Source organism: Podarcis erhardii (genome assembly GCF_964252035.2).
Source record: "Podarcis erhardii genome assembly, chromosome: 7".
Taxonomy (NCBI): domain Eukaryota; kingdom Metazoa; phylum Chordata; class Lepidosauria; order Squamata; family Lacertidae; genus Podarcis; species Podarcis erhardii.
Window position 1 is genome coordinate 29,623,041 of NC_138511.1, and position 26,954 is coordinate 29,649,994.

Here is a 26,954-nt window from a genome sequence, read left to right on the forward strand (position 1 = left end):
AGTCTGTGTAGACAGTACTGAGCTAGATGAACTAATGGTCTGCCATGGCATAAGGAATTTCCATGTGTTCCTGGCTGAGAGTCTTCAGCTTTACTTCTTTTATTGCTATGCATTAAAAGAAAATTATATGAAGGTGATGTATAGATGGTATTTGACACTTAGTAAGCTAGAAAAAGGGACGCGGGGGGGGGTGCTGTGGGTTAAACCACAGAGCCTAGGACTTGCCGATCAGAAGGTTGGCGGTTCGAATCCCTGCGATGGAGTGAGCTCCCGTTGTTCAGTCCCAGCTCCTGCCAACCTAGCAGTTCGAAAGCACATCAAAGTGCAAGTAGATAAATAGGTACCGCTCCGGTGGGAAGGTAAATGGTGTTTCCGTGCACTGCTCTGGTTCGCCAGAAGCGGATTAGTCATGCTGGCCACATGACCCGGAAGCTGTACGCCGGCTCCCTTGGCCAATAAAGCGACCCCAGAGTTGCCAATAAAGCGACCTCAGAGTCGGTCATGACTGGACCTAATGTTCAGGGGTCCCTTTACCTTTTACTTTAAGCTAGATAAAATGTACAAGTCTGAATCCAATATTTGTTGGAAATGTAAAGAAAGAAAGCACATTTATATATATATATATGTTGTGGTTGTGTAAGACTGCAAAAGCTTTCTGGGCAATGATTCACAATGAATTGAGGAAAAAAAAATTTGAAAATACCTTTTGTTAAAAAACCAGAAGCTTTTCTTCTAGACACACTTGGAGATGAGGTGCTGAAAGACCAGAAAGAAACTATTTATGTATGCAACCACGTCTGCCCGAATGTTATATGGCCGAAACTGGAATGAGGAACTGGCTTCAAAAAGAGACAACTGGGAATTAAAACTGATGGAATACACAGAGATGGCGTAACTTACCAGAAGATTAAGAGATCAAGACGATAGACTTTTTGTAACAGAATGGGGAGAATTTATTGATTATATGAAAACAAATTTTAAACAATTCAAAATGTTAGCAGAATTGATATAAACACAAACAGTAAGAAATCTAAAGAAATTATAAAGGATAAATTTGTAAAAAGGATAAATTTGCATATGCAGTAAGAATATGACAGAAAAATAAGAAACCACTGAAGGGGAGGGAGGGAGGGAAGTTGCAGAAAATACTATTTGATTTGTGTAGATTTATATTCATTGCTGAATGTTGTAAAATAGAAAAACGGAAAATAAAATATATTTCTTAAAAAGAGAGTCTTCAGCTTTCCTCATTTTAATGATTGAGCTGCAATTTGCTGGGGGAGGTTAATTAATGATTCCAACACCACTTCACTCATAAGCAGCTCAGGACTTTAATTCCTTTTTTTCTCTCCCAGCAGCTAAAGAAAAAGAAAAAGAAAAGAAATCAAGAGAATTAATAAAACCCACACACACAAAAAGCCCCATGTTTCAAAATCAATTGCCATTAATCCTAAATCTCCAGTCACTGTGCTGTTTCTAAATGGAAACAGTGTTTTGAGAGTTGCAAACGAAGTTTATCCCATGAGTAGCAATAAGGGGATTATGGAGATGCCCCGAAGTTCTGGGGAGTGACTTTGGTGGTTATAGGCCTTTTGGGTACATTGTTTGGGATTTTACCAGGGGAGGGAGAGGGAGAGAGATTTGAAGCCCTCTGATGTGATGTGGGTTTCTTTATATTTTTGTAATTTATCTTTATCCGTTGAGTTTCTGCCAGCTGACCCAGAATAAAGCCCCGAGACTGAAGTAAAAATAAATGAGTGTAGATAGCATGGAAAGAAGAAAGGGGCACATTTCAGTTCAGGCTGGGTGTAGAAAAAAAAACCAGGCAAAGAAAGAACATTTCAAAACAGAAGTGCCTCTCCTTTTGTTGTCTTGCCATATGAAGCTTTTCTTAGCCCCCCCCCCCCCCGCCAGGAGCCGTCACCGTGTAGCGAAACAAGGGAGGGCCTTCTTCATAGTGGTTTCCTCATTCAGGGACTCCCTCCACTCTGATATTTGGCTCACCTGCCACCAAGTTCTTTGTTCTCGGGAAAATCAATCCACCCAATCAGAATTTGGGACGAAAGTGATTTTCTGAGACTTCCAATTCAACTTCTTTGCCGAATACTCACAAAAGAGCAAATCTGTGTGCACTGGGGACTCATTTCCACCCCCTCCAAGAAATCTTGAAATCTTGTCGGAAGATTCAGTGCAGATAGACATAAGTACTTCATGTAGCACATGATTAGGAAGAGGAAGAGAGGAGAACTAGCCCCGCTGTACATCGGGGAGGGCTGTGTGGAGAGAGCCTCTTCCTTTAAATTCCTAGGAGTTTATCTCAGTGAAGACCTTACTTGGAAAATAAATACAACCCAGGTGGTTAAGAAAGCCCAACAGAGACTCCATCTCCTCAGAGTATTGCGGAAGAATGATGTCAATCAACATTTGATGATCTCCTTCTACTGGTCAACAATAGAAAGTGTCCTTTCATACTGCATCACGGTGTGGTATGCTGGTTTGACATCATCTGATAGGAAGTGCCTACAGAGGGTGGTGAATACAGCACAAGATATTATGGGCTGTCCTATGAATCCACTGGATGACATTGCAGAAGAATGTTGTCTCAGGAGAGTGAGGAAAATTCTCAGGGATGATTCACACCCTGGCCGGCACTTTCTTGATCTCCTGCCCTTGGGCAGAAGATATAGAAGCATGATTAGTCGCACCAACAGGGTAAAGAACAGCTTCTATCCGTGGGCTGTTAGGCTGCTGAATGAAATGATAACAACAGGGCAACTGACTTTCGGGTTTGGTGGGTGTGCATCCGTAAACGAGGAGAATTAAGACTAAGAGAGCTGAGTGGGGGGTGCTCATGTAATCTCACTGTATACAAGTTGTACAAGTGACAATAAAGTATTTCAATTTCAATTTCAATTTCAATTAAACTATGGAACTCACTCCCATGCGAGGCAGTAATGGCCACCAACTTTGATTGCTTTAAAAGAATACCATGGAGAGGGTGATTGATGGCTACTAGCCATGATGGTTACACTTTCCCTCCATGGTTGCTGGAAGCCACAGGAATGGAGAATGCTCTGGTGTTTGGGTCCTGCATGCTGGTTTCCTGCAAGCTTCTGGGTGGTCGCTGGATGAATGCTGGACTAGATGGCCTTTGGCCTGATCCAGAAGGCTCTCCTTATTTTCTCATTAATTATCATAGTGCATATTGGAAAAAGCAGACTTCGAGAATTATGGATTGTTATACCAGTGTGAGATTTATTTTCCCTCACCCTCCTGGGAGCAGGTGATGAATCTCTCAAGGGCTGCCAGTTCTGCTATTGACCAATTTATGGGAGAAGGGTAATGTAAACAACGATCCATAAATTGCAAGCAATCTCTCCACTGAGAACTTAATTAGTTTGACAGCACTCATCCTTTACCCAGTGTTTATTACCAAAGGTGGTATTTTTTAAAATAATAATAATAATAAATGTGGGAGTCATTTAATGGGTACTTTTGTCATACTGGGCAGAGGGGTGTATGTGTGTGTTGAGGGGCGTCTTTCCCTCCTTAATGTCCTGGAAATGTCATGACATAGCATCATTCCCTTTGAGCAATCCTGGAGGAAACATGAGCACTGAAGATTTCAACTCCATCACAGTTTGAAGGAGAAAAGAAATTACTTCCTCATGCAATGCATAGTTAAAATACAGAACTCTCTCTCTCACAGGAGGTAGTGATGACCACCAACCTGGATCTCCAAGTAATGGAGGAAAATGTCCCATCACCATGATTAAGTAAAACTCAGCTGCCACTATGTTTGGTTTTCATGTCTGGAGTTGAAGGGGAGGGGGGAAACACCATTTTGTCCTCATTCTCAAGCAGCAGCAGAACATCAGAAGACCCTTTTACAAGGAACATCAGAGATTCTAGGCAGACCAGTGATTCTCGATGTCAAATTATGTCTGTTATCAATCTTTGAAGATGACAATGCATAATTAGTCTGTAAAACTCTAGTAATTGTTTGTTGTGGCCAGACTGGCTATTGTCCAAGGATGGAGAAATACATCAGCCTTTTCCCTTAACAACTGGTTTAAGAAGACTTTGCATATAGCTATTTCAGGGGGTCAAATTGACACATTCCATATGTGTTTCATGAGGCATCTTTAAGCCAATGGACTCAAAGGCATACCAGCACGAGTAGATAAATAGGTACTGCTGTGGCGGGAAGGTAAATGGCCCTCTGGCACACATCATGATGTCCCGTTGCACCAGAACCAGTTTAGACGTGCTGGTCACATGACCCAGAAAGCTGTCTGTGGACAAAGCCGGTTCCCTCAGCCTGAAGCGAGATAGCACTGCACCCCATAGTCAAGTTTTGACTGGACTTAATGGTCCAGGGGTCCTTTACCTGTGTGTGTGCGTTTCAAATGTCTATTTAAAAACAAACTCATGGCTGGCAGCTTTCCACCAAATTTGATCTTATTTGGTACTGGTTACATACAGGTGAATACTCATTACTATCAGTCCATTTTGCTACCATGAACTTGATACTCCCATTTTCTTGATTGGTCTTGGATTGAACTTTTATATGTTCTGAAGTAATACAGTATATAACAAGGAAAGGGAAAAGAGCCTGGTGGATGAGGCCAATGGCTTGTCTTCTCCAGCAATCCTGTTCTCACAATGCCCAACCAGATGCCAGTGGGAAACCCACAAGCAGAATCTGAGCACAGGAGTATTGTCTCCTCCTATGACTCCCAGCACAACCTTGATGGAAGAAAGTGAGGAGGAATTAAAGAACCTTTTAATGAGGGTGAAAGAGGAGAGTGCAAAATATGGTCTGAAGCTCAACTAAGATCATGGCCACTGGTCCCATCACCTTCTGGCAAATAGAAGGGGAAGAAATGGAGGCAGTGAGAGTTTTTACTTTCTTGGGTTCCATGATCAATGCAGATGGTTACAGCAGTCACGAAATTAAAAGATGCCTGTTTCTTGGGAGAAAAGCATTGACGAACCTAGACAGCATCTTAAAAAGCAGAGACATCACCTTGCTGACAAAGGTCCGTATAGTTAAAGCTATGGTTTTCCCAGTAGTGATGTATGGAAATGAGAGCTGATCTGATTGCCGAAGAATTGTTGCTTTTGAATTATGGTGCTGGAGGAGACTCTTGAGAGTTCCATGGACTGCAAGAAGATCAAACCTATCCATTCTGAAGGAAATCAGCCCTGAGTGCTCACTGGAAGGACAGATCCTGAAGCTGAGACTCCAATACTTTGGCCACCTCATGAGAAGAGAAGACTCCCTGGAAAAGACCCTGATGTTGGGAAAGATGGAGGGCACAAGGAGAAGGGGACAACAGAGGACAAGATAGTTGGACAGTGTTCTTGAAGCTACCAACATGAGTTTGACCAAACTGTGGGGGGCAGTGGAAGACAGGAGTGCCTGGCGTGCTCTGGTCCATGGGGTCATGAAGAGTTGGACACGACTAATGACTAAACAACAACAACATGGCTTCCAGCAACTAGTATTCAGAAGCATCACTGACTCTGCCCATGGAAGCAGAGCATAGTCACACCCACACACTCAACACACATCTTTGCTGCCCAAATAAAACTACCATCCCATCCTTCTCTCTACTCCCCATCAGGGTGTTGCTGAAAGCGTTGTTCAGCCACACCATAAAACAAATCAACTGTGTAAATAGGAAGATACTTCTAAGCAGCAGGAGCAGCAGAGAAAGATGCAGTGATAAAAATGTGCAGTGCCCAAGTGCCAATCTTGGTACAAATGGATGGCAGAAATGGACAGAACTGATCTGGTTCTGTAAACCAAATAAATCCATTTGCAGAGGTGGTTTTTCTCCTCCATGCACCTTCTCCTCCTCTATCCTTTAAGACAAATACATCCCAAAAGATCAGGGGAGAAAGATGTCTAATGAGTGAGATGTCAGCCTTTGTGACTTCAGAGGCTTATTTTTAAAAATGGAAAGGAAAACAGATCAAACCCTCTCCCCCCCCCCCACCGTCATTTCCCCAATGCAACATGTTTGCCTTAAGGTAAAAATCAATCTTCAAAGCTTTTTACTGATTTTTCAAAAGGAGAAGTGCTGTGTTTAATAAGTTCCTGAAGTGATCATTCAAGAAAGTATTCTTGAGCTGAAGGAGGGTGTGTTTGTGTGTAACAATATGGATTTCAAGGAAACAGGTGATATCTTTAAAGCATAACTTGCCTTGAGAGCTACTAAGGTTTTATGGACAAGACTATTTCAGAGCATATTTGTTATTTACAGACACAACACTTTGAATGCACCGAAGGACAAATCACTGGCAATGAAAGTCTCATAGCTAGGATGGGGAACTTCAGACTGGGGAGCTCTCCAGACCAGCTCTCCTAAGTATCTTCCTTGGGTGCTTTTACCTGAGCATAAGGTGTGTTTGAACTCTAGTTATGCTTATTGCTTGCCTGGATGGAGGATAAAGAGGGGTGTCAGAGTGTTTCAGGAGCACTCCTCCACTCAAGTAGGACCCTGGTAGAGTCCCGACTGGCATGTTCTCTCCCTCCTGGTCATTCGTTCGGGAGCTTCAAAAGCTTTCTTCAGCCTGAACATCACAGCGACTGATGCCAACAGACATCGGCACACTTAGGGATCCACAGAGTCTTTGTAGCTTGCGTAACAGACCTCAGCAACTCAGCATTTTGGCTAATCTACTTTATTTACATATAAACACACACGGAGCACTGCAACATGGCTCCCTCTCTCTCTAGCATCAGACAGCAAAGAGAAAAAACAAAGGACAATAGTCCCACTGCATGGAACACAGTAACACAAACATCCTGTCTCCGTCACTTCCCACTTTGTGGAGTCAAAACATACACCGTCATGTGATAGACAACAATCCCATGACTGCAATCACGGAGCAGGAATTCTAACAGAGTGTGCCTAGAAAATAGTCTACAGTGCAAAGGCAAAACCTATATTCATTGCTCTACCCATTTTTGTATCAGGCCCCCCTCACTGCTGGCATTTGGCCCCTGAAGGTTTATCAGAAGGGAAAGTGGATCTCAGTCTGAAAAAAAGGGTTCCCCATTCCTTGATTACAGGTAAGAAATTCAGGGGAAGAGTAGAGCCTGTGCATTGCATGCAGAAGTTCCCAGATTCAATCTCCAGAATCTCCAGGCAGGGCTGGGAATGACCCCTGCCTGGAATCCCGAAGAACCATGGCCAGTTACTGCACAGAAGACTGAGTTAGCTAAGCCAGTGGTCTGACTCCTAATTGACAAAGGAAGGGAAATGGAGGGAGAGGTAAGAACAGAAGAAAAGCCTGCTAGATCAATGCATTACTCACATGTAGAAGGCAAGCATGGTGAAAGGGAATGCAGGCCCATACATAGAACCCCACTTCCAAACCTGTGCTTCTCCCCTATTTGATCATAACATTAACATCTGCTGCAGGGAACTTTCTCGGGGCCTGGAGGTTTCCTTCACGATATCAAACCGGCTCAGGGTTAGGGTTAGGATTCAGAAGACGGGAAGTGAATATGAACTATCATTTTTTCCTTAGGACTGGAAAAATCACTCCTAGAACAGAAGGAGAGGCCACTTCTCCCCTCCCTTGAGCACTTTGCACTTTCAAAGTGAAGGAAGAGACTGCTTAGTTTTTACCCAAATAGTAAATGGCCCTTATTCTGTGCAGAAAAACGGGAGTTTAAAATGCCTGGCAACCCCAGTCTCCAAGACATGGGAAATGCCTACCCATGTGTCTCTATGACAACAGAGCACTCTCTTTAGACATGTAAATGGAAGTTCTTAACTGGCCAGCTAAGTCCATTAACTAGACTAGAAGAAACTAGTCTGGGTGTTTCAACAGATTTCCTCCTATAGATTCTAACCCTACAGTTTCAAGATCACAGTTTTGGAAGGGACCCTCAGATGTCATCCAGACTGACCTATCAAACCTACAACACTACTGTAGTGATCCGACTCAAGTTTGAGCATATACTAATTGTATATTCAACAAATCCTCACTATCTCATTACTACATTCCTCATTAGCTTCCCTGTGATCTTATATGCATTGGCCAATCGACTCAGCGCCTTTTCCTCCTTCCAAATTCTTGATGGGATATTCAGCACAAGCGCCTCTCCAGGTAGTGAGCATTCTCTTGTTGCTCTAGAAAGCCTGGCGAGAATCACGTGGCCTTTAAATTATGAGACACTCATCACATTATCTCCTCCTCAAACACCAACAGGAAGAAAGCTAAGCTGATGGGGGGGGGGGGGGGGAGAGATGACGGCTGCCTGAAACCAGCTCCTACCCACATTGCTAATGCCAGCAGGAACAACATAGGTAGATGGGCTAATTCCTCCCAGAACAAAGAACCAGAGCATTAATTAGCTTCCTATCTGTGTTCTAGCACGAGAACAAAAGTTGGCAGGAACCAGAGTCCTCACTCAAAATGGAAGTGAATTTTAGCTTTGAATTAATGGTTGAATCTTTTGCTATATATATATATATATATATATATATATTAATAAGAGATTTGTGTGCCATAACTACATCAGTGTGAAAAGGGAGAAGCCAGCTATTATCAAACCTGTTTCAAAGGGTGATTTGTAAATATCCCCCTGCATCCCAGGGACCCTGATCAGTTTTGTGTGTTATAATGAGCCTTTTGGGTCCTTTTTTCTGACTTTATAGATAAGCAAAAGATAAGGCTCCCTAACAGATACCTTTTGGCCTACAGAAATTTAATTACTTGTTGGCGGGATGTCTTTCAGATATGGAAGCAACAGGGTGGCTTGGGAGCAAATGTAGTCTCCTTAAAATAAAATAAAAACTCTTTTGAGAAAAGTCAGGTTTTTTTCTACTACATATGTAGGAGGAGAAGAAAAGACTTAACAATGACAGAAAAACAGATGCCCCAGAGCTGTCAATTTAATAAGGGCAGTTGCTGGTTCTTGAGCAACGTCGCTCATCAATCACTGTTGCTACTGTGCATGTTGAAGAGATTGTGGAGTCCTGTCCAAAATTGTGTCAGTGCAACCTGGTACAACTTGCCATTATACAGTGGTACCTCAGGTTAAGTACTTACTGGTAATTCGTTCCGGAGGTCCGTTCTTAACCTGAAACTGTTCTTAACCTGAAGACCACTTTAGCTAATGGGGCCTCCTGCTGCTGTTGCTGCCGTGCCGCCGGAGCACAATTTCTGCTCTCATCCTGATGCAAAGTTCTTAACCCGAGGTAATATTTCTGGGTTAGCAGAGTCTGTAACCCGAAGCGTATGTAACCTGAAGCGTATGTAACCCGAGGTACCACTGTAGTTGATTTTCAGCACCCTCCCTTCTAGGTCCTGAGCATCCTGTTCAGTTGATGCTTAAGGGTCACCTGGAGAAGCAGGTAATGTCCAGAGAAGTAATGTCAAGGCAGCTGAAGACCAGTCAGAGTAGACAAAGTCCATCCAAGGCAGGGAAAGTGAGGTCAAAAGCTCTCAGAAGGAGAACCCTGCTGGCTCAGGCCAATGGCCCATCTAGCCCCATGGAAAACCTGCAACGTGGACCTGAGCATGAAGAACGCTCTCCCCTTCTGTGGTTTCCAGCAACTGGTATTCAGAAGCAAAAGTAGCTGAGCGGCCAAAGAGGGAGATCCCGGGCCGTGCTTGCCTAAAATGAGGCAAGCCACACCCCCTGAGCCAGCCGATCAGCTGGCCAGGGGATGACACAGCCCGAGGATTCCCCTGATCATGTGGGGGCTGGAAGCCACCCTCTGCGCGCGTGTTGGGGGCATGAAACCCGCAACACCACCTCCTCCCGAGGTCGGAAGTGGCTTTTAACTGCACATTGCATGAAGAAGTAATTTTTTTTATCTGCCTCAAATCTTCCAACATTCAGCTTCTTTGGTTGCCCACCACTTCTAGTATTATTAGAGAAATGGCCTGAACACCATTTTGCATCCTGACGACGCCCCAACACATTTATTCTTTTGGAGCATTGTTGTGGGAGGTTGTTATTCTGAGCAGTTTCTTGGGGTTGGGGTGAGTAAGAAAAAGAAGAGAAATATCATAAACTTTATCAGAAAAAAATGCTTTCCTAGAGATTTTGACTCAGTTCTATTTATTCCTGAGAATTACAACGTCAATCCATTAGACCCCCAAATCCTTAATGGAGCTTTCAAGTAACTTGTACATCAAAATGTGCAGGGAGTGGGATAGGGGGCACACATTCTGCACCTCTTGCAAACATTTGCATCTCGCCTGCACTGCTCCAGCTTACCTGTGTTGAACACAGAGGCATGAATGGCTTCCTCTAAGCTTGTTTGGATAAGAACCTAAGAAGAGCCCAAGAATGACCTCGTCTACTCCAGCGTCCTGTTTTCATAGTGGCCAACTGCTGGGAAACCCATAAACAGGACCTGAACACAAACACATTCTACCCATCCATGGTTTCCCATAAGAACTTAAGAAGAACCTCCTAGATCAGGCCAATGTTCCATCTGGTCCAGCATCCTGTTCTCACAGTGGCTAACCAGATGCATGTGGGAAACCCTCAAGATGGCCCAAATGCAAAATGACTCTTGTGTCTCCTACAATTTCCAGTAAGTGGTACAATGGACCTGCCATGTATGGTCCCTGGGGTCTATGCACAAAGGCAAAATCATGCAGAATCAGGAACCCTTGGAACTGCTCCCCCCCCCCCCCCGGTGAGGGCTACTTACCAGTCTCTTGGGTGTTTGGAGGATGTCTCTAGGATGCATTCCTGCAGCCTTCCCAGAGCCCAGGAAGTGAGGCAGAGAGCTTAAAAAGCTCTTTCTGTGGTGGGGAAACCTGCTGAATGCACTGGTGAGGGGAAAAAACAAAGACAACAGATTTCCCCAATTCTATATTTATATATCCCCTCCTTCCATACACACAATAAAGTTGTGGTTGCGTAAGTAAAGTGAGCTTAAGTGGCTGCCCATTGTATTCAGAAATGTCATTGGCTTTGACCATGGAAGCAGAGCAGAGCAATCATGGCTAGTATCCATTGAAAGCCTTCTTCTCCATGATTTTTTCCCCATCATCTTCTGAAGCCATCTAAGTTGGATGGACATGTTTAGAAGCTTCCACAAGATCAGGAACAGTGCACTTTGAAACCCTGAAGAGGACTGAAGTGTGAATCAAATCCCACAAATCAAATCCCCACCTCCTGGGCACTTCCACTATTTGTTTAGGCAGCTGGTTTCTTCTTCTGACGGAGCTCTGGAGGGATAATTGCATTTGCTGTGAAGTATGGAGAGAACGAAATTGCACAAAATTAATATTGATTCCAATTAAGACATTTATCTCCCTTTGCTTTTCAACTCTACATCAAATGCAATTCTTGCTGAAGTTCATGCCACAGCAAACAAAATTATACTCAACAGAGTCTTACAGTTTTGCCCCAATTACATTTTTGTTGTTTGTTACCGAAACATAGCATAAGCTGAAATGTTCCCAGGAGGCTGACAAACTGGCTAAAGTCAAGTTGTGTTGAGCAGTACTTCGCAGAAGTTTAGAGAGTGAGGTTCATGTTTCTGAGTAGAAAAGTTGGTTTTCAAAGGGTGCAAGCATCAACTTCGTGGTCAGATGTGTGCTGTTTATGTGTGGAATTGTGCCTGCTTGCATGCATTAAAAAAATATAGTACAACATTCTTTTTAAGGGATTCTTTCATCTTCACAGTGTGATTATAACCAATCAAGGATCATGCAATGGCCAAGGTTACATTCTAACACCACACAGCCAATCAGATTTGGCTTCTGAATGAGGTCACCAAAAGCAACAAATTCCTTCCACTTTAATGTGGCAGGAAGGACCGTGATTCACTTTTCCAGGCATGCTAAATCTTTCTCCCAATCCAGCTCTAGTGAGTTTCCTGTAGTTATACATTGCAATGACTTATTAGGGCACAATGCAGATGTGAATTGCAAATTTGGGTTTGCATCTCTAAGTGCATCCCATTGAAGGAATCCAGTGTGGATAGTTGACATCTGAGCTGGGAAGCAGCTCTCACTGCATTGGCCACATCAGAACTCCCCAGCCCCTCAACTTTCATTTGGGAGCCTGCATTCCCTCAGACTACCTCAGTGGGACTCATTCCATCAGCTTTGCTGGGGACCCAGCTCCATCAGGTATCTCCTGCCCTTGAGCTGTGCAAACTGGTCATTATAGGAACAGCTCTTTAAGAAATAGTGCCTAAGGTTTTTCCTCTTCCATCCTCATCCTTTCCCCCCCTCCTTGTGTGCCCTTTTTTTTTAGGATTGTAAGTCTGCAGGTAAGGACTGTCTTGTTTTGATAATATGTAAGACACTCTAGGAGCCTATTTGGCTGAAGCATGGGGTACAAATGTGTCAAAGAACACACACAAAACCAAATATGCACATGCTTATGTTGATGATGTTTATCCAATGTTGCCCCACGTTTTGCTCCACTTTGACAATTGCATGTGACTGGATTAGGTCAGAGGAGGGAGTAATGCCCTAGTTTGTATTACCCATGGATGTGTGCCCTCTTCTGTTTCCTGACCTGGACCCTTGCAAACAGATTCCCATTCAAAAGGGAGAAAAGAGGGATTCATTTTACATGTGTGGGTGGGTGGGGGATTATAGTATAACCTGTTTCCTCTGGCCCAGATTTCAGCTCAGTACTCAAATTGACCTAATTCTCACCATGCAGATTGATCTGAAAATTATGTGATAGTGGGTAATTTTTAACGGCTGGAACAAGGGAAGGTGAGATTCGGGGAGATAAGAGAATCAGAGAATTTTAGAGCTGGAAGGAATCCCAAGACTCATTTAGTCCAGCCTCTGCAATGTAGGAATCACAGCCAAAGGATCCCTGAAGAGATGGTCATCCAAATTTGTTTGAAAACGATGAAGGAGTGTCCTCCACCTTCTGAGGGAGTCTTTTCCATAGTTGAACAGCTCTTACTACCAGAAAGGTATTTTTGTTTGGTTGGAACCTTATTTCTCATAATTTGAATCCATTGATTCAATCCTACCCTCAGAAGCAGCAGATCAAAGATGCCTATCATATCACCACTCAGCCTTCTAAGGCTAAACATACCCAAGCTAAGCATGCCCAACTCCCTCAACTGTTCCTCATAAGGCTTGGCTTCCAGACCCTTGATCGTTGTGGCCGTCCTCCTCTGCACATGTTCCAGCTTGACAATATCCTGCTTAAACTGAGGTGCCCAGAATCAGGTGATCTTAGTGATTTTACTGGGCTAAATTTTACAGGGGCAGGCAGTCTTTCGTGGAACCTGGTCCAGAGTTGTTCAGGGCTTTGTATACATTATTAACAATAAGACCTTGAACATAGCCAGGTGACTTACTGGCAGCCAGTGCAGTTCTATCAGCACATGTATGCCATGTGCATGTCCATATGTGCTCCAGTCAGCAACCTGTTTGCAGGATTCTGTACCAGCTACAGCTTCTGGACCAAAGGAAACCCCAGACTGAACACAATAGAGTCATACGCATTTGACACAAAAGCGGTGCACCAAATGCATATTTTCTGGATGAACACATTGCAAAGCATCAACAGGTGTATATCTTATGCAAATACATACAATTTAAATGCAGACTTTGTGTGTGCGTATGCTTCGTTTTAAAAAAAATCTACACCAGTGATGGAATTGATCTATGACTGTCTGCCAGTTGACACTGAAACATAATCAGATTAATCTGGTCAGTGCATTCTTACATAACATTGAAAAATGTGGGTGTAAGTGTTGCCTGCAGTCAGAGTTATGTGGGGGTACATTCCCCACATATATATATATTAATGATATGCTTGCCAAGAAGCTATCAGCGGGCTGCATTTTGCCCAGGTTCAGAAACAAAACAATTGTCTCACAGCCCTGTTACGATCTCTCTCATAAATCAGCATATCACTGCAAACCAGCTCCCATGTTTTGTCTCTTTCTCCCACCCTCTGGATTTCATTATCCCATCACATAAAGGCTTAGCTGGGCTCCTGAAGTGACAAACATCCCAACTGGTGGCTTGCTGTGCATCCTTGCCATGGAAGCTGCTTGCTACCAATTGGCCCACCCTCTTTGGTGGACGTCTGCCAGATGGCAGAGCAGTCTATCAACAAAACTGCATCTGCCACTGTGAAAAATTAATTTTGCTTCAAATGAGCGCTGTGCCTCATCTCACCATTGCTTGCAGTGGAGGCAGCAGCTGTGAAATATCCGTGTGGAAACAACACACCCATGGAGATGAGGGTCTTTGTAGAGGGAGGGGTCTGGGGGGGGGTATCCCTGCACAAGTAGCAATGGACAGGGATTGTCATCACCAGCTCTGTCTAAAATGAACACCAGTTGAAGTTTGGGTTTCTGCACATATCTAGCCTGAGTGAAAGTTCTGCAGGATAACCAGCCTCATTTAACCAAAAGCTTGGATAGCTCACTTGGTAGAGCATAGCACTCTTAATCTCAGAATCATGGGTTTGAGCCCTACAATGGGCAAAGGATTCCTGCATTTCAGGGGGTTGAGCTATATGACTCTCATTGTTCCTTCCAACTCTACAGTTCTATGATTCTATATGATTCTATTAATGCATGAAGGGGTTAAGACAATTAGAAAGCTGTCCTGCCAGGCTTAGCTCACCTTGAGAGGGACTAGGTCATCAAGCTTTTGTTCCCCTTCAGCCTACCACAGAAGTTCAGCATGGCCATTAGAAGCCACTCTTGAGTTTCTATATCAATAATTTAGAAACTCCCACTACTGTAACTATGCCAAGCTTGACTGCCTGTGCAACTCTCTATGAATGCTGTATGGAAAACCACATGAATCTGACCTTTGCAGAGTTTGTAAGTAAACCATTTTTAACTTACCAAACATGTGGTCTTTTTCTATGCTAGAGAAAGAGGGGAACTTTGGAAGGAAATTGGCAGAGCACATTTTAAAGGTCTAATCACCTGTATTTCCACACTTAACTTTGCTGCATATTTTGTGATTTTGACTCTCTCCTGGGGTTCTCTTACTAAAGAGTCCTTGCCTCAGACCTGAATCTTGACTTCCATGGAATTCTCCTTTATATATCTATTTTATTCCTTGCACAAACATGTTCCCTCTACCACCTGCCCTTCCTGGTACCACAGAAGGGGACTGGCTCGCGAAGGTCAATGTAGTTTATGCAGATGAGTTAGTGACTAGGCCTGAATGACTGAATCTGGAGAGCGTCTATAGCCTAATAGTATAAAACTAGCATGGTGGTGCTCTTCCTTCATTGCTGAATGAAATAATACTTCTGATACCAGTTGCTGGAGACTGCAGGAGAGAAGCTGCTTTTGTGTTCAAGTCATGCTTGTGGGCTTCCCACGGGCTTCTGGTTGGCCAATGTGAGAACAGGATGCTGGACTAGATGGACCACTGGCCTGATCCAGGAGACTCTTCTTACATTCTTATGATTTGCATGCAGAAGATTCCAGATTCAGTATTCAGAATCTCCAGTTAGGGCTGTGAATGTCCCTGGACTGAAAGCCTAGAGAGTTGAAGACAATACAGAGGTAGATGGACTGATAAGACAGCTTCCTGTACTCATCACTTATGATAAGGAAGCTTCCTGTGCTCATTAGAAGCACATTCTTTGCATGTAGAATGCTCCAGGTCCAGTCCTTGGCATCTCTAGCTATGGATAGGAATGCTCCCTGCCTCAAATCCCTGGAGAGCCATTTCCAGTCAGTGTAAGCAATAGCACACTAGATTGGCCATTGCTCTCTAACTCAGTATAAGACATCTTTCTATGTTCCATTTCTCATAAACTTGCAGCCACGTTCATTTCTGCCAGAGCTGCAGTCCTAGATCACAGGAATGTTGTGAGTCATAATTAAGTACCAAGTCTGGGGGAATCATATAAAATAATTGGGGGAAATGCCATCCATTTATGATGGAGAACAATCCCTTGAACATTTATATCCCCAGGGAAATGTTTGAGCCAATGGATAAACATTTACATGGAGGTGAGTATATTGATGGGGAAGATGACCATTAAATTATTCTGTTTGCAGTCAACACACTGTGCAACCCTGGCCCCCTGAAATTTATGATCTCTCATGGGGCTCTCACGACACTTGACTTCATTATTGTAGCTTCTGTCATTTATGCTATACCTGACTTCCACTCGGCCTGCTTCCAAACTCTGCAGTCAGCGATGTGGAGACAAAATATGGAAAGCAGGCCTGGATCAAGTCAGAGTCTTTGCCCCTCTAATATTGCTGACCAGCAGTGGCTATTCAGGGTCTCAGCCAGAGGTCTTTCCCACCATCTCATCCCTTTTAAACAGGAAATGGCAGATATTGAAATTCCCCTCTAAGGAAAGGTTGCAGCATTTGGGGCTTCCAAGTTTAGAGAAAAGGTCAGTAAGAGGTGACACAATAGAAATGTGTAAAGTTATGCCTGGTGTGGAGAAACTGGACACAGAAAACTTTTCCTCCCTCTTTCATGATACTAGAACTTGTGGAACTAGTGACAGATAAAAGAAAGGACTTCTTCATGCAGCTCGTGGTTAAACTGTGGAAAGCACTCCCACAGAAGACAGTGAAGGCCACCAACTTGGATGGCTTTAAAAGAGGATTGAGCAAATTCATGGAGGAGAAAGCTATTGATGGCAACTAGCCAGGATGACTATGCTCTGGTTCTATGGTCAGAGGTAGTAATGCTTATGAATACCACCCTCAAATTAAAAGGTAAAAAAGGTAAAGGACCACTGGATGGTTAAGTCCAGTCAAAGGTGACTACGGGGTGTGGCATTCATCTTGCTTTTCAGGCCTAGGGAGCCAGCGTTTGTCCACAGACAGCTTTCCAGGTCATGTGGCTAGCAGGACTAATTTCTGGCACAATGGGACACCATAACAGAAGCCAGAACACACAGAAATGTTATTTACCTTCCCGCCGCAGCAGTACCTATTTAACTACTTGCACTGGCATGCTTTCAAACTGCTAGATTGCAAGAAGCTGGGACAAAGCAATGGGCGCTCACCCCGTCGTACAGATTCAAACCACCAACTTTCCGATCAGCAAGCCCAAGAGGCTCAATGGTTTAAACCAGAGATTTTAAAGCTTTTTTGAGTCCACGTCTCCCTTGACCAACTACATCCTTTCTGAGACACCCCTGTGGGGCTCAGGAGCCCAGTTATATCGCCCCTTGCCTGCAGAGCTGGCAGCCTCTCACCCTTTTTTGAACACCCTCCCTTGTAGAGTGTTCCCTCAGCCTCCTCTCCTCTCCCCTCTCCTTAGGAGTGCTCCAGGCAGCTGCTGCTGCTGCCCCTGATCTCTGAGCTGCCCCCCCTCCCCAAAGAGAGGTGCCTCCCAGAGGCACCATTCACCTGCGGAGCTTACAGCCAGGGCTGCTGCAATAAGCAGCTGTGCAAGCCTTTGGGAGGCAGACAAGAAAGGGCATCAGAGGAGGGAAGGAAGGAAAGAGGGACAGAGGCCAGTGTTGCCCATGGCACCCCTGACCATCATTCAAGGTACTCCAGGGTGCCACAGCACACTGCTTGAAAACTACTGGTTTGGACCACAGTGCCACCCATGTCCCTGACCTCACCCTGAGGTTGGTAGAGCACTGAACCACTACCCCCATGGACCAGTCTCTGCCATCCATCAGGAGATTTAAATCTCTCTATAATCCTCTGTGCTGTGTCTACTTAAACACACAAACACACATTTGTTTTTTTGGCTGCCATTGTCAAATTCAAAGGGGTACGGGGGGGGCAGAAAAATTGCTTGGAGGGCTACACCAAGCACCTAAACAGAGGATTGGTTATCTCTCCTTTCACCCACTCTCAAAGTTCATGTGGGAAAGTTTCTTTATCTTCTTAATCGGTCTTTTTTTAACCTTCTAAGCATGCATATTTTGTAAGGTGGAAGGAACATCAATATTTCAATCTGCTGAAAAGTTTTCAAAATCAAAGTGAAGTATTTCAACATAAAGTTCATGGGATAACTCACTCCCGTTTATATATAGATTTAGACACTAGGTTGAGACCCCCTGCTCATATCGGATGACCTTTCCAAGTGTGCTTTATTGACCAGAGAGCAGCAGCTTTGATATCTCAGGAAATGCACATTAAAAGCAGTTTTGAAAACTGTGGATTATCACGAGGAATGGTCCTTAATAGGTCTTCCCCAGCTGCTATATGATCTGTGCTCTAAATATTGCAAAGGAAGAGCTAAGGGAGCCCATAATGCGGATTATTGACTAAATTGTCTATGAATGATTCAATGTCCCTGTAAGCTGCCATTTCAGAAGCTAGTTGCTTAGTAAAGAACCACGCTGATAAAAGTCTAATAGGAGGATTCTGTTTTTATTTTCTGTTATTTACATTTGAGATGCCAGTTGGTCGTTTCATCTGTTTTAGGCAAAAGTGTACAGTAATTCCCCTTTCATTGTTTTCCGCAGCGCTGCTGTAGAAATGCCTCCCACAAAGTGTGTGCATGTATGTACACACACACGCATAACATTTGTGAATCATTTGTATCAGCACCACCCACCTGGGTGGCTTTAAACGAAAATTGGACAGCTTCTTGGAGAAGAGAGCTATTGATGGCTACTAGTTCCACCTCCGCAGTTGGAGTCAGTAATACCATTTTCTGGAAACTGCAGGGAAGGGAGTACTCTTGTGCTAGGGACCTGCTTGAAGCTTCCCATGGGGGCATCTGGTGGGCCACTGTGAGAACAGGATACTAGACTAGATGGGTTACTGGTCTGACCCAGAAGGCTCCTCTGATGTTCGTATCTCGGCCAATTCCAGTGGTGCATTCTTCCTCCATAGAAACAGTACTGAGGCAAAGGTGGTTGATCAAGGATGTAAAATCTGCAAAGGGGCAACAAAAGCTACATAGAAAATAAGTAGGTGAAAGAAGCTCTAGCTAGCTGTGTGGGTCACCAGCATTTTGTACAAAAGGCACTCCTGTGAAAGGAATGGGTCCTTCCTATCTGGGGCCCTTAATGTCAGTATCCAGGGGTTTGCTTTTTGTTTTGTTTTCCTTGTGTTGGTACTTCTTGTTAAGGTCCATGGACCTTCTTCTGGCTGGCTGTGAGCCCTCTAGCTTCCAGACAAGATCTGATGGACATTCAGCTTAAGCAGAAATCATCCATAGAAGGTGCCAGTTCACAGAATCAGTACCTTGGGCAGCACAGAAGTTGCTTGGGCGGTCACCAAATCCCCATTGAGCATTTTCTTTGTCTGTTCCCAGATGCTCCCATGAGCAGCGTCTTCTACCTATGGACCTATTGAAGTTAGGTGCTGGCTGAGGGCTGGGCCACAGAGGAAACCACCTACTCCAATGGCCTGCTCAATTCAGGATGCAGCAACAGCATGCCTGATTTCCAGACACCCACTCTGCTTAAATACCTCCAGCCATGTCTGATACCTCATCTCTGGAATTCCCAACAGCAGCAGGTAAAATGGCTATTCTTCCCACAGTTTCTGACTCTCATTTTTGTCTGACTTGTGCTTTTGATGTTGTTTAATCTCCCAGTTTCTTTTCCAGTTGGTTTTATCCTTCTGCTTTAACCCCTCCTCCATATTATTGTTGTTCTAATTTTAAGGTTGATCTGTTTCTTTCAATATTATGTTAGTTACCTCAGTACCTGTCACAAACACAGAATGGGACCTCTTCCTCCTCCAGCAGGAATCCCTGTGAGAACAAAGAGCATTGAGTCTCGGGTTGGCAAACTGAGACTCATTAGATATGAGAAGTGACTCCAAGATTTGGAATCTCGGTTCCTCTTCTCTTCTGCCACCCTCTCTACTTTCTCAACACACTCTTTGTAATTCCGCAAAGAGGAATTGCATTCCCTTGCTCATAATCGAGCCTATTTCATGGCAATTCATTCCCTTTCCTTGTTCGCACAATAGAGCCAAGTTCTCTTTGGAGCTTATATGATTTCCCCAAGTCAATGAGGCCAAGGTTGCAAAGGGCAATGAAGCTTTTAGTGCCTATATATTGCACCTTGCTGTGTTTGAAAGCAACACCCACCACTTAGGCAATCAAGCAGCCATGAATAGTTAATAACACACACACACACACACACACACACACACACACACACACCACTTGACCTGCCCTCGGCTCTTGCCATCTCCCACTTACTATGCACAGAAGATTATGTAAAAGCTTCTACCTCCGAGGCATCTCATTGCATTAACTTTACAATGGAAACTCAAAAGCAGAGAAGCTTTGAATGGGAACAGTTGTCTCATGCTGGCAGGGAATGAAAAATGCAGTTGTCGTAAAGGATTTCTCCTTTCTTCCTTTCTCTTCCCTCCCATCCTGTTCCTTTATTGTCTCCCACCCCATACCTCTCAAATTCCAATTTCACCACGAGAAGATTTTTTTTAAAAAAATCAAAACTGGAATTGGCAGACATGTAGTCTCCTCTACCCTTAGATTTCACTTTCTCCTTCCCCCATATTACCAAGGCATGGGTATCTATTGAGAAACAGGGGCAGACTTGGGTCTTTCAAATTTCAGTGTGCGAGGCCCAAATTTGCACCCCACCCGTCTCTCACTTTCCATTATGCTCAATTCACTATGTCATAGATGCAATACCCTGCGGCGTCCCCTAAACTCAACACCTAGGACTATGGAACTGGTTGCATTGCCCTAAATCCATCTGTTAATAAGGCAGTATAAAAATGCAAACATGTAGCTATGATTGAGTTAGGGTTTTGTGTGTGTAATGTTGCACATGTGATGACATGAACATGGTCTATCTGTACTAGTGACACAGAAGTGGGGTAGACGGAATGGAAAACTGTGGCTAGCAGTGCTCTCTGCAATACTAGGAAATGAAAAAAAAGAGCAGTCTATAGTTCTATTGCCTTGCCTTGTTGTCTTCCATGATCCTTCTCAGAACCAAGACCAAACACATGGAATGATTTCTAGGAAAAGGGTCTTCTGAATCTGTCCTTGTTAGGCCAAGGCTGTGGGTTACAATTCTAGAGGGTCTTTGTCCTTTGGCATAAATTGGTGGCTGAATCTGGTAGTTTAGATTGGAGAAGCTGGAAGTACAGAAGACAAAGGGTGGTTCTTTATCGGTCAATCAAAGATAGAAGCTGAGCCTTCCAGTATTTATACCAGATCTGGCCAATCAAGAGGCTTTATCCTGCCTGTAAATCATGGAAGCAGTGTTGCCCACTCCTTATTCCTTCCTGCATCTGAAGGGGTTCTGGATGCCTGAGCAAAGCTAGTTTATGGTAGGTGACCAAGCCTGTGACTGGATCTAGGCCATAAGGATCCCAGTGAAAACGTGGAGTCTTTGATACTGGCACCCACACGTCTTTGGAACTACCTAGAGAATGTTTCTACGAGGCTAAAAGTTCATTGAAGATCGGGGAAAATTTTCAGATTATTTGAAATGTATATGTGATGAGCAAACAACGCTAGTGGGATTTCAAGAGGCTCTGTGAATGTTTGAGGAATATTGTGTTGAAGAAAAATAAGAGGGTGAAGGTATATAAAATGCAATATAAAAATTAGGAAACGTGTAATTAAAAAATTTAATAATGGATGATTGTTAGAGAGGCTGAAGGAAGTCCAAAAGAGAAAATATGTGATAAATTTAGATTGGATATTATAAATGTATGTTGGAAAATTAATAAAAAAAAAATATTAAAAAAAGAGAATGTTTCTTTGGGTTACTAAGTGGGTTCTAAATACTTTTCTTCTTCTCCATATCTCTATGTGAGTTGTGGGGAAGGGGCATCTTTTATTGATGCACCTTACTTCACCTTTGTCTATTTCAGTGATTATTATTTCTGTGGTTGCTCCCCGCTTGTGGAATGCTCTCTCCAGCATCGTTCGACTAGCAGCTTTGTTAAGTATCTTCAGGTGCCAGGCAAAGACATTCCTCTTATCCCAAGCCTTTGGCTAATTAAACAATCTACGACCTTTTAAACTGGAGGGGGTGTTACCAGTTTTGTTTGTTACTATGGTGAAATATACTCGTTCTGTAGTGATTTCATGCTCTTTATTGCAGCTTGTAAAACAGTGATAGAATTGCCCCCCCCAAAAAAAAAAACCTCAGGCTTTCATAAACATTATTTACTCAATGAGTCCCATCTGATTGGTTGATTAACATCCTCCTGGAGCCTGATTGGTCTTTTCCTGCAGACCAATCAGCTGTTGCATTCTACAATCCTACCAGCCTAATAGGCTGATTAACTTCCTCCTGGAGCCTGATTGGTCTTTTCCTGCAAGCCAATCAGTTGTTGCATTCTAGGATCCTACTTACCTATTGTTCTAGGATCCAAGCTTAGTACATAACATATGGTATGTATTTTTGTGTGCTTTTATCATGTAAACTGCCCAGTGATCATCGGATGAAGGATGATACAGAAATTTAATAAAACAAATGTAGCCCTGGAGCCTGTGCTGTGCTGTTATTTTCCATTCTACTGAAACAAGTAGGAAGGAACTTGTTATTGTTTTTTTAAAAAGACATTGGTGAGAAGAAAAGTAGCATTAAAAGCTGCTCTCTTTCACCCTTGCTGACCAGAGCCCAGCAGAGCTCAGATGGTGGCGGTTCCTCTGCCAGAGACTCTCCACCCTCCAGCTTCATAAGGTTGCATTGCCCATGTGTGAATGCAAATGTAAGACAAAACAGCTTCCAAGTTATGGTATGGTGACATCTGACTCCTGCAATTATTGGAGCAATAAATAAATCATATTCCAAAATACATTTGAGGTGCAAAAGGAAGAATAGATTACCATATGTCGTGGACATGCAAAAATACTGGAAGATGGCTATTAGAATAATAACAAATAAATTGACATATGAAGTTCCCTTAGATCTAGCAGAACTATTTGAAGCCTATTATAAAGAAAGAACACAAGGAACTTGCATTCTATCTGTTCACGGCTGCAAGATTGTTAATGGCTCAAAACTGGAAAGTTACATTACTCTCTTCTTGGAATGAACAGCTTCATAAAGTATGGGATTTGGCAATAATGACAAAAATAACATCTTATGTCAGAGCAAGAATTGAAAGTGTATCTAGAAATGAACTATGGGGAAACTAGCTGCCCTTTTTACAATATTGTCAAGAAAATAATTACCTCTCCTGGAAGCAAATTCAAGCTGGTTTTGAGGGTTGTTGTTTTTTTAAAAGAAGAAATGTTGTTATTTTATGCCAAGTCCTATTTTCTTGCAGCATATTGTAGCATGAAGTGTTGCTGTTTTCCTGCCACAGTTTTGTTCATTGGTGATAATCATTATCAAGTGATTAAATAAAAAATACTGCATATAGAAAAAAATCCAATAAATAATAAATCCCCCCCCCCCAAAGAAGATCTGGTTGCACCGATAACTTATTTCAATAACACTGGGATGTATTTACTTAAGACATTCTCAAAGTGCCCTTCATTAGTGATACCAAGGCAGATCATGGCAATAAAAATACATTACTCATACCATCAAGGTATTAAAATAGAGCAGAAATACCAAAAAGAAGAAAAAAAAGAAACTCACAATAAAGCTAGGTAATTTTACTAAAAGCTCAGCATTAATAAAGCAAAAGCCTGGGTCTTCAGCATGCACCAGGAGCTTATCAAAGTTACTGCTTGCTTTATTTTGGAAAATAGGCTATTTTGCAAACTGGAACCATGATGGAAAAGACTCAGCAGATGGTGGCAAAAACAGCCGGTCCTCAGCTGAAGATCTCAAGATACAGGCAGATCTGTATAGGAGAAGACATCTGGGCCCCATGTTGTTTACGCCTGTGTAAGTCAACTCAAATACCTTAAATTGGGCTCCGTAGCAGACTGGCAGCCAATTTTATGTCCCCATCAAGGACCTTGCTTGTAGGAGAACTGAAGTTAAAATCACTCCCTCCCTCCATTTCTTCCCCTTCTATTTGCCAGGAGGTGATGGGCCCAGTGGCCATGATCTTCGTTTTTTTGGTGTTGAGCTTCAGACCATATTTTGCACTCTCCTCTTTCACCCTCAATAACAGGTTCTTTAATTCCTCCTTACTTTCTGCCATCAAGGTTGTGTCATCTGCATATCTGAGGTTGTTGATATTTCTTCCAGCAATCTTAATTCCGGCTAGGGATTCATCCAGCCCAGCCTTTCGCATGATGAATTCTGCATGTAAGTTAAATAAGCAGGGAGACAATACAGTGGTGCCTCGCAAGACGAAATTAATTCGTTCCGCAAGTTTTTTCGTCTTGCGAGTTTTTCGTCTTGCGAAGCACGGTTTCCCATAGGAATGCATTGAAAATCAATCAATGCGTTCCTATGGAAACCGCCTTCAGACCAGGTCCGGGGACAGTCTGTCCCACGACCTCTTCTGAAGGCTGGGGGGGGGGACAAGGGCTTTTCTTCCCACCCCCAGCATTTTAAAAAACCCCGGGACAGCAGAGGACTTCTCCGCTGTCCCGGGGTTTTTTAAAATGCTGGCAGGCGGCAGCGAAGGTTTCGCTGCCTCCCGCCAGCATTTTAAGATCGCCCCGGACAGCGGACTTCTCCGCTGTCCCGGGGCGATTTTAATGCCCCCGGGAAGGCAGGCGGGGGGGAACAAAGACTTTCGCCCCCGCCAGCCTTCAGAAGAGGTCCAGGACCTCTTCTGAAGGCCGGCGGGGGGCGAAAGTCTTTAGTCCCCCCCCGCCTGCCTTCAAAAGCCGTCCGGGATAGCGGAGAAACGCGCGTTTCTCCGCTCTCCTGGGAAGGCAGGCAGGGGGGAGCAAAGACTTCGCTGCCGCCCGCCAGCATTTTAAAAAACCCCGGGACAGCGGAGGACTTCTAGCGCTTCCCTGCTATCCCGGACCGCTTTTAAAATGCTGGCGGTGGGGAGCCAAGCCTTTCGGCCCCCGCCGGCCTTCCTGGACCTCTTCTGAAGGCCGGAGGGGGGGGAAGGCTTTGCTCCCCACCGCCAGCATTTAAAAGAGGTCCCCGGAGATTTCCCTATGGGCTTTCTTCTTGCGAAGCAAGCCCATAGGGAAATTCGTCTTGCGAAGCGCCTCAAAAAACGGAAAACCCTTTCGTCTAGCGGGTTTTTCGTCTTGCGAGGCATTCGTCTTGCGGGACACCACTGTATACAGCCTTGTCATACTCCTTTCCCAATTTTGAACCAATCAGTTGTTCCATATCCAGTTCTAACCATAGAACTTTTTATGGAACTCTCTAGCTTTCTCCATAATCCAGCACATATTTGCAATTTGGTCACTGGTTCCTCTGCCCCTTCGAAATCCAGCTTGCACTTCTGGGAGTTCTCAGTCCACATACTGCTTAAGCCTGCCTTGTTGAATTTTAAGAATAACCTTGCTAGTGTGTAAAATGAGTGCAATTGTGCGGTAGTTGCAGCATTCTTTGGCACTGCCCTTCTTTGGGATTGGGATGTAGACTGATCTTCTCCAATCCTCTGGCCACTGCTGAGTTTTCCAAACTTGCTAGCATATTGAGTGTAACACCTTAACAGCATCATCTTTTAAAATTTTAAATATTTCAGCTGGAATATCTTCACTTCCACTGGCCTTGTTATTTGCAGTGCTTTCTAAGGCCCATTTGACTTCACTCTCCAGGATTTCTGGCTCAAGGTCAGCAACCCCACTACCTGGGGTGTACGAGACATCCATATCTTTCTGGTATAATTCCTCTGTGTATTCTTGCCACCTCTTCTTGATGTCTTCTGCTTCTGTTAGGTCCTTACCACTTTTGTCCTTTATTATGGTAATCTTTGTACAAAATGTTCCTTTCATATGTCCAATTTTCTTGAACAGATCTCTGGTTTTTTCCCAATCTATTGTTTTCCTCTATTTCTTTGCATTGCTCATTTAAGAAGGCCCTCTTGTTTCTCCTTGCTATTTTTTGGAAATCAGCATTCAATTTCCTGTATCTTTCACTATCTCCCTCGCATTTTTCTTGCCTTCTCTCCCCCGCTATTTGTAAGGCCTCGTTGGACAGCCACTTTGCTTTCTTGCGTTTCCTTTTCATTGAGGTGGTTTTTGTTGCTGCCTCCTGTATAATGTTGCAAGCCTCCATCCATAGTTCTTTGGGCACTCTGTCCACCAAATCTAAATCCTTAAACCTGTTCCTCACTTCCACTGTTTATTCATAAGGGATTTGATTTCGATTGTATCTTACCGGTCCAGTGGTTTTTCCTACTTTCATCAATTTAAGCTTGAATTTTGCTATAAGAAGCTGATGATCTGAGCCACAGTCAGCTCCAGGTCTTGTTTTTGCTGACCGTATAGAGCTTCTCCATCTTTGGCTGCAGAGAATATAATCAATTTGATTTTGATACTGCCCATTGGGTGATGTCCATGTGTATGTCTCTTGTTGGAAAAGAGTGTTTGTGATGACCAGCTTGTTCTCTTGGCAGAACTCTATTAGCCTTTGCCCTGCTTTGTTTTGAACTCCAAGGCCAAACTTGCCAGTTGTTCCTTTTATCTCTTGACTCCCTACTTTAGCATTCCAATCCTCTATAATGAGAAGAACATCATTCTTTGGTGTCATTTCTAGAAGGTGTTGTAAGTCTTCATAGAATTGGTCAATTTCAGTTTCTTCAGCACCAGTAGTGGTGCATAAACTTGGATTTTGATGTTGTTTAGTCATTTAGTCGTGTCCGACTCTTCGTGACCCCCATGGACCAGAGCACGCCAGGCACTCCTGTCTTCCACTGCCTCCCGCAGTTTGGTGAAACTAAACTTGGATTACTGTGATGTTAAAATGTCTGCCTTGGATTCATATCAAGATCATTCTATCATTTTTGAGATTGCATCCCAGTACAGCTTTCGCCACTCTTTTGTTGACTATGAGGGCCACTCCATTTCTTTTACGGGATTCTTACGCACAGTAGTGAATATGATGGTCATCCGAACTAAATTCACCCATTCCCATCCATTTTAGTTCACTGATGCCCAGAATGTCAATATTTTTTTTTTATATAAATATTTATTAAAATTTTTGAATACAAATGCACAAATAATAAACAACCTTACTT